Raw genomic sequence first — 9,569 nt, 5'->3', positions numbered from 1 at the left:
AAGGAAGGGAGGGAGGAAGAAAAAACTTATGTCATTTTTTTTTAAGAACACACGTCTTATTGGGGAGGGTATGTGTTATGGTGAGCACTGTGAATCACAGACCTGTACCTCTGAAACAAATAATACATTATATGTTAAAAAAAGAAGAAGAAGAAGAAGATAGCAGGAAGGGAAAAATGAAGGGGGGCAATCGGAGGGGGAGACGAACCATGAGAGACTGTGGACTCTGAGAAACAAACTGAGGGTTCTAGAGGGAAAGGGTGTAGGGGGATGGGTTAGCCTGGTGATGGGTATTAAGGAGGGCACGTATTGAATGGAGCACTGGGTGTTATACACAAACAATGAATCATGGAATACTACATCAAAAAAAATAAATTAATTTAAAAAAAGAAAAGAACATACGTCTTTAGTATTAGCAATCTAATACTAGGATTTTAACCTGTAGGTACAATCACAGATACATGGATTTTACCCAAAGACATATGCGCAAGGATATTCTCTGCAGTTTGTTCATAATTGCAAAAGGTTAGGAACAACACAATTGTCCATCAGCAGGGGATTGGTTAAATTATAGCACGGAATGGGGTAGATTATTCTGATGTGCAACAAGTTCCAAGATATACTGTCGAGTGAAAACAAATCAGTGCACACAATATATACAGCGTACCACGTCTTCTACTTTGAAAGGGCTACTACACACACACACACACACACACACGCCCACATGCAAACATACATCCATCCATGCTGGTATGTGCATAGCCTAACTCTGAGAGGGTGTAGAAAAACCAGGAAGTGTGGTTGCTCCTTGTTCAGGGGAAACAAAGGCCCTGGGGTAGGTGGCAGGGGCCGGAGGAAGGGAGCCTGCTCTTCATGTCCACTCACCTGGACATTTTTTGTCTCTAACTATGTTCATGTATTACTCAGTAAAATTAATTAACTAAAAACCCAATACAATAAACACTCAGCAAAGGAGACATTCTATATACAATTCAGTGATGCATTTGGGGGCCGAAGGAATAATGTGAGCACATGACTAAAAATGTAACATGTAGAGGTCATATTTCTAATGATTATATAGGTAAGATTTCTGGGCCTGTGGAGGAAACTGGGAGGGATGACCTACATGAAGGTGGGCTGACAGGGTGGACATCACCTTGGCTTTGCTCAGCCAGGGCCTCTCTCTGGGTGCCTTGGCCAACTATCAACATCAAAGAACATTCTCACTCCTGCCACCTGGCAAACTGGACGTGAATTTTAAGAGACAGAGCATTAAGCTATGACTTATCTCACTCATTCTTTTCCAGGATGTCAGTTACTAACATATTTTTAGCAAAATCGGACTATGTTAAGGATGCAGAGAGAGGGGGGACAGAGAGAGGGATGGGGGAAGACCGGCAAATGTTTGGAAAGTGAAGGCCTTGAGCGGAGAGCAGGAGAGGTTTCTGGGTGACCCTCAGAAGCATGGATCACTCTCCACACCACCCCCCCCCCAGCCCTCCCTGTTCTCCCTGAAGGGGACAAAGCCACCCCTGCAGGAGGCTCTGAGCTCCACCATCTGGTTGCTGCCTAGTGCAATTTAAGGCCCCAGAGCCAAGAGGAGATGGCCAGCCTGCCCGGGGGCCTCCACGGCCTCCACGACCACACTGCATCTTTACTGCTGGCCCATCTGCACATGACTGGGGCTCTTGGTGATCCCCTTGATGAAGCCCCAGCCCTGGATCCCCTTCCTCTTCTACACCCTCTGATGGATGGAGTCAGCAACCCTATGGCATGGGGCCAGTATCCACACTGAAGGCTGGTCATCTACAGGACAGCGATTAGACCCTGGATCAGGTGCAGTTAAAATCCTAGTGTATGGAGCTTGGTGGAGTGAAGAGTTCCCTTGACTGAAATCCTGTGGATATATAAATGTATTCCAACTCGGTGCCACATAATTATTTTCCAGCTTCCCATACAGGTCAAGATTACCACAAAAGTACACATGTTTGAGCCAGAGAAAATCAGGGAAACAAAGGCCTGAACTAGAGCAGCAGGGCACTAAATAGTTGATAAAATCCAGCTCCTCACATTTCTTGGGGGCCTGGTTTCATCTGGTTGATACTCACACAGCCTGGGAGGCCTACCGATGATTGCCTGCCTGTCCTACCTCTGAACCCCACTTCATGCTTGGATTCAGATATGGCGTATTTGCCCAGAAGGAACACATCTGCCTTCAAGATTTTTTTAAAAGGAAGATTTTTTTTTTCTTTTAATAAGAAGCTTGTAATTTTTACTTGGCCCCTGACTACTACTGAGGTCCATCCAGGCAACAGTTCTCCCGGACTCAGGAGTGTGAATGAGACCTAATTTTGCCAGCACTGTGTGCCAGGCCCCCGCTAGGTGGTAAAGGGCATCGTGTCACCTAATACAGCATCCTCTGAGGTGTACTCTATTCTTAGCCCCATTTTACAGAGGAGACAGGTTTGAAGAGAAAAAGCAAATCACCTAAAGTCACCTGGGTAGTGTGACTCTGTCACTCATAAACCTCAGGTCCTTTTATTAAAGAACAATAGAAACTCAGAAGTTAAAAATCCAAGATTCTTGACCCCCCAAAGTCCTCCTTTTGAATTCAGTGACAAGCAACCCCCCCTCCCCGCAGTCCAAGCCCCGCAGAGGGGGCAGAGATGAGGGACATAATCCCCGGCCGCGGGAGGTACCCAGGCGCAGGCAGGCAGAGGGCCCCGCTGTCCCATGATGGCACCTTTTCCTCCCCCCGCTCCCCCCCCCCGCTGCTGTAGAAGCTGCGCTCGCGGGTGACCTGCCCCAGTGCGAAGCGCCTTCTTCCGGGCAGACTGTGGCTGTGTGTTTGTGTAACGGGCTAACTAGGCTGCTCCTGGAGGGGGCGGGGTGGGGGGGGTCTGCCCTGGCAGGAGTCACCTGGCGTCCGCTCCGGCTTGGGACGCGCCGCTCCTCCCGGTCCCCGGGTCCCCGGGTCCCCTCCCCGGGCCGCCGGCTGCGCTCAGGCTCCAGGGCACCTGCCGCAGGGAGACCGCCTGCTTCCACCAGGCCGTAAGGAGGCCCCCTACCTGCTTTCACAAGAGCCAGTGCTGGCCGGGTATCCTGAAGTCTTCACAAATCTTTGCTTTGAAATCCCTGGAGAGAAGGAAAGGCGCCCTAAACTTCTTTCTTCCTCACCTTTTAAGGGATTCCCATCCAACATCTCCACTACCCCGCCCCCCGCCTCCTTTCCTAAGCCAAAGGAAAGGCATGCCTTGCAATCCCTTTAATTAACAGTTTGTTTTTATTTTTCAATATTTGGTGGTCGATTTAGTTTAAGGTCCCGGGGGAATTTACACGGATTAAATAAGAGCAGCTGAAAAGTGGAGAACGTTTCCTCCGAGTTTCTCTTCTCTCTCTCTTTAATTGGTAGCAGCACAATCTAACAAGGTGAGTGTAATTCCATTCTGCTGAGAGAGGAAGAAAGTTTCATCTTTATTATCCTTCCAAGAATATCTAGCAAACTGGCAGAGCTGGGGTTTTTTTTCCCCCCTTAATTTAACGAAAAGGAGAAAAACCCCAATTTCTGTCCATTTCTGAGGAATCACCAAGTGTGGGGGTCAAATGAGGACACCAACATGTCTCCTTCATCAAGCCTTTGCCTTGCTCCAGAGCCCGGATGCTGCTACCCGTTTTACCCAGTCCAGCCGGGGTTGGCCGCCCGGTCTGTGGCCAGCCTAACGCTCCTGCTCCAAGCGGCAGCAGGTAGCACCTACTCCCACCAGCCCCTCTGAGACCCTCCTGCCGGGGCCAGTCTGTCTCTGCCTCACATCAGCTGTTACCTCGACCTCTGAACCAGGCAGTAATCTGCTTTTGAGGCCTCCCTCCAGCCTCACCTCCTCCAAGAAGCTTTCCCTAACATGAACTCCTAAGATTACTTCTTTTCTATGAATTCCACACCATCCTGCACCATTGGGTCTCATTCTCCAGGTGTGACCACAGCAGCATGGAGAGCAAGCTCCAAGCTGTCACAGACACAGACTGTGTGCACACTTTTAAAACTATTTTTATATTTCCCAAATACTCTTATACTGGTCCATTAAAAAGCAACTAGATACAGCCTTAGTGGAAGGCACTTGGGTAATATGAAGCAAAAAACTTACTATTTTGTCAGCCCTTTGACCCACCAATTATACCTCTAGGAATATATCTTCAGGGAAAAAAATCATGTATGAAGGACTGCTTATTAGAGGTATTTTTTACTTCTAAAAATTGGAAACCATCCAAATGTCCAACAATAGGAAAATAAATTACAGAGCAGTTATACAACGTACTATTCTACAGCCATTACAAATACTATATAATAATATTTAATGACAGGGAGAGCTATTCAGGTTATATTGTTAAATTTTTAAAAAGCGGGCTTCAAATTAATGGCAAATTTATTTTTAATCATCTAGCTGTAGTTCAGAAGAGCTCGAAAAGGAAATAGGCAAGTCATAAAATTGAAAGAGATTCCTTGATGCTCCCTTCTCTAAATGTTAAATGAAAAATTTTTTAAATACAGAGAAGTAAAAATTACCCAGATTGCTTTCATCCACATGCAACCACAATTAAAAATTTTGATGGACCGTCCCTTCTCTCTGTGTGTGTGCACAGGTGGAGGTGATCACATTTATGACAGGAGCACTCTTTACTATTCCTATAGTCATTACCCTAGAGACTACAATAAAGATCTTTGGTTTATCAAAGCTAATGTTGCTTTGTATTTTTACCCTCTTTTGATAATACAAAAACCTTAGTACATTAATTTACCCCTCCTCCCCGCTTTCCTGAATTTATGCAACACTGTTGCCATGCATTTAAATTCTATACATATTATAAATTCCACAAAGCATTATCATAATCAATATTTATGTTCCCTACATATTTACACTTCCCTTGCTCTTATTTCTTATTTCCACTGTTCTTTATTCCTTTCTTCATCTCTTATTTCCATCTGTGATCATTTTCCTTCTCTGTAAAGAACGCTCTTTAGTATTTCCTTTAGTACATGAATGCGGGTGACGTATCCATCAATTTTTGGCTGACAAGTTTTTATTCCGCCTTCATTTTATCTCAGGATATTTTCACTGAGAATAGGATTCTAAGTTGGCAGTCATATATATATTTTTTTTTTTGGTCAATTCTTTGAAAATGTTTTGAATAGTTGTACTCTAATGTGCCTAGGTCTGGGTTTTGTTTTGTTTTGTTTTGTTTTTATTAGTCCTGCTTGGAGTTTGTAGTGATTCTTCAATCTGTAGCTTCATATCTTCCATCAGTTTTTTCAAGTTCCCAGCTACCATCCCTTTAATAATGCTTCTGCCCAGTTTCTCTCCTTGACTTTCAGGATTCCAATTATGCATTTTGTTAGACCTTCTCACAGAATGTGTCTCTTATTCTTCCAGTTTGTTTTTTTATTTCATCATTCAAAATATCATTCCAAATATTTTTTTGTGACCTGTCAGTTCACTAATTTTTTAAAAACAATTTTTATTTAAATTCAAGCTAGTTAACATATAGTGTATTATTAGTTTCAGGGGTAGAATTTAGTGATTCATCAGTTGCATACACCACCCGGTGCTCATTACATCAAGTGCCCTCCTTAATGCCCATCACCCAATTACCCCATCCCCCCCACCCACCTCCCCACCAGCAACCCTCAGTTTGTTCCCTATAGTTAAGAGTCTCTTGGGGCACCTGGGTGGCTGAGTCCATTAAGCATCTATCTTCAGCTCAGTTCATGATCCTGGAGCCCTGGGATCGAGTTCCAAGTTGGGCTCCCTGCTCAGCAGGAAATCTGCTTCTCCCTCTCCCTCTGTCCCTCCCCCTGCTTATGCTCTCTCTCAAATAATAAATAAAATCTTTAAAAAGAAGAGTCTCTTATGGTTTGCCTCCCTGTTTTTATCTTATTATATTTTTCCTTCCCTTCCCATGTTCATCTGTTTTGTTTCTTAAATTCCACATTTGAGTGAAATCATATGGTATCTTTCTGTGACTGACTTATTTTCGCTTAGCATAATACCCTCTAATTCCATCCACATCGTTGCAAATGGCAAGAGTTCATTCTTTTTGATGGCTGAGTAATATTCCATTGTGTGTGTGTGTGTGTGTGTGTACACACACATATATATATATACCACATCTTCTTTATCCATTCATCTGTCGATGGAAATCTGGGCTCTTTCCATATTTTGGCTATTGTGGACATTGCTGCTATAAACATTGGGGTGTATGTGTCCCTTTGAATCACTATTTTTGAATCCTTTGGATAAATACCTAGAAGTGCAATTGAGTTCACTAATTTTTTTTTTAAGATTTTATCTATATTTGAGAGAGAGAGAGAGAATGAGCAGAAGGGAGGAGCAGAGGGAGAGGGAGAATACACTCCCCACTGAGCAGGGAGCCCCACATGGGGCTCCAGCCCAAGACGCTGAGATCATGACCTGAGCTGAAGGCACACACTTAAAGGACTGAGCCACACAGGTGCCCTGAGTTCACTGATTTTCTATTCAACTGTATCTAATTTTCTATTAAGCCCACTCAATGAGTTCCTCAATTCTGTTACTGAAATTTTCAGTTCTAATTTTCTTTTGATTTTTCTCTGCCCCAAATCTCACTTTTATCTTTCATATCTTTGAACATATCAAACATTATTATCTTAAAGTCTTTATTAATATCTCCATGGTCTGGATTCCCTGTAGGTGTGTTGTTTCTTTTGATTTGTATTTGTGTATTTTCTTCCCTCAAGTGCCTGGTTATTTTTGATTGAGTGCCTGAAACTGGCTAAGAAAAACTGTAGAAAAATTTGAAGTTTAAGATGATGTTATTCCTTCAAAAAGGATTTATCTTTGCTTCTAAATGTTAACTAGGGACATCAGGCATCTGGGATCCTCTTAAATCCAAATCCAGGGATGAGAGGATTTGAAGGTGGGCTTCAGACCCTTTGAGACTGTTTACTTCTGGTTATCTTTACTTCCAGGATACAGATATTTAGGGGTATCACCCAAATTATGGAAGGCTGACTGTGCTCCCTCACCTGGGGAAGCTTTAGATTCTGATTTTTGCCTCCCTGTGTCCTGCAAGGCTATCAGAGCCCTGCTTAGCTTCTCAAACTTGCCACCACCTCTTCCGTAGTGGGCAGAAGTGAGCCTAATGCCACTGGGTTTCAATTGCTCTGGGCAATATCTTCTCCTGAGTCTTAACCTGATAATCGTTTCCTGCCTTATTAGCTCTCAAATGCCTTCAAGCAGATTTTTAAAATGATTTTGTCCAGCTTTTCTGACTGTCCTCAACAAGTACATTGATCCACATTTCCTAATCTGCCACCACTGAAAGCAGAATTCTGTCGTCTATTATGAAACTCAGTTTTTAAAGGGCTCCTCTATTTTTTTACCCCATGTTATTGGATAATTGGTCACTGTTTCTTATCATTATTACTGAACTGGTTGTTCTTTGTTTCTTTGAATCTCAAAACAACTACCAACAAAAACTGCAGAAAATTACTTCTGCCTGGGATGGATTTAGTGGTAGAAAATTTTCAAGGATTCTTTCTTTTGTGATTCACCTACTTTCCCCCACTTCACTCGTCAGAAACTGCTCTGGGATATTGTCTGGCAAACCAAGGCCCCAGATGAGATGGAGTCCTGATGTCTCCCTGAGTACAGACCACACTGCCTCTTCCTCCCTGAGGCCTAATTCTGGCCAAGGGGTGAAAGCCTGCAGTGAGCCACATCCACTGTTCCAATTCTAATGCAGTGGGGCTGAGGAGAAGAAGGAAAACACAGTCTACAATTCCACACAGTAAATCTCTGGGAAATAAAGCTGAAGCATCCACAAGATAATATTTTAATTTGCCTTTGCCTGCCTCTCATTTGTATCGGTGAGAGTTGTAGCTACGGGCCCCTTTTCTGTCAGTGACTTACACAGTTTTGTTGCTAGTGCTGCATTTCCCAGCCACCAGAAAGAGGATCTAATGTTTCTTTTTCAAAGGTCAAGTCCATCACAGTTATTATTTTCCTGTTTGAGCTGATTTTAAGGACAGCCTCTGGAAGGAGTGAGAACGAGGTGGCATACTAGAGCCGGGCTTCCGTCTCCAGGGCCCCTGATGAACAGACGTGGATGCTGGGAGGAGGTGACTGCGGCAGGGTCAAGGCCCTCAGGGTCCTACTCTTCAGGGCACAGAGCTTCTTGGGCTCTGGCTTCTTAGAGAAGTTTCAGAAGCAATGGCTTTCTGTGTCTCATCAAGTCTGCATGAGCTAGTGACATTTGGACACCCGATTGGCTGACAAGGGCCACAGAACTTCTAGAGACGTGGGGGTTTTTAAGTCTGGCAGAGATGGCTCCGTTCTAGTCCTATCACCCTCCTCCCCGATCTTTCTAGGAGAGGAAGACCTGCCAGACTCCAAGTGTTCTTGAATGCACCATCTCCCCACCTTGACTCACACAGGATTTTAACACTACTACGCTCTCTCCCTCAGGCAAGTTCTTCGTAGCTCTTTCTCCGGCCTAATTCACCTTCCAAACCCAGGGGCTAGGGATCAAAATAAAGGATCGGGGAGAATGAACTTTAGAAATTGAATTCAATTTAAATCACCTTTAATGAATTCTTGGGGTGGACATTATAGGATATATCTAGGGCATTTTCAGAAATGCCACCAGTCTTTAATACAGTAACCTCAAGATGTCTGTCATATGCTTTTTTAGGAAAAAATAATCTATGTTTATGACACCATTTTAGACAAACAACACATTTACATATAACTAGATAATAGTATATACATTTAAAAAATCTAAAAGGACATACAACATGCTGTTAATAAAATTAAGAAGGGAGGACTTAAGTTTTTTACTTTATACACTTTGTTTTTTGGATTTTTTTACATTTTATTTTTTTTAAGTAATCTCTATGCCCAACGTGGGGCTTGAACTCACAACCCCAAGATCAAGAGTCACACACTCTGACTGAGCCAGCCAGGCATCCCTATATACCTTGTTTTCTTTTTTCTTACAAGTAAGAATTAGTTTCTAACAAAGATTAAACATTTTTTTAAGTAGAGACTTTAGAAGAGTTTCATGAAAAAGAAAATTATAAGAAGATACACCGGAGTATTCAGAATTTTAAGTTAGATTTAAAATTCTGTTCTGTACTTGATTCTTTTTTTTCATTCATTGCACACATATTTTTGAACATCACTATTCTTAGCATTTTATCACTAGGTGATTTTTAGAGTTAAAATGGATTGGGTTGGGGGAGAGAAAGGAGAGCAGGAAAGAACCATGAGAGGAAGACCGAAAAACTAGACGACAAGGTCTTGTGCTTCAACTTACATAATTTATTCATCCCATCCATCCAACCATCCATTAATCCTCTCATTGACTATATACTCACTAGATACTTACTACTTGCAGGACCCTATGCTAAGTACTTCAGGGCAAAAAGAGATTTTTTTTTTTTTTAAGATTTTATTTATTTATTTGAGGAAGAGCAGAGTAAGAGAGAGCATGAGCTGCAGGGAGGGGCAGAAGGAGAGGGAGAAGCAGGCTCCCCC

Source organism: Leptonychotes weddellii, chromosome 12 (genome assembly GCF_054177405.1).
Source record: "Leptonychotes weddellii isolate Sample4059 chromosome 12, ASM5417740v2, whole genome shotgun sequence".
NCBI lineage: Eukaryota > Metazoa > Chordata > Mammalia > Carnivora > Phocidae > Leptonychotes > Leptonychotes weddellii.
This window is presented reverse-complemented; position numbering follows the sequence as displayed.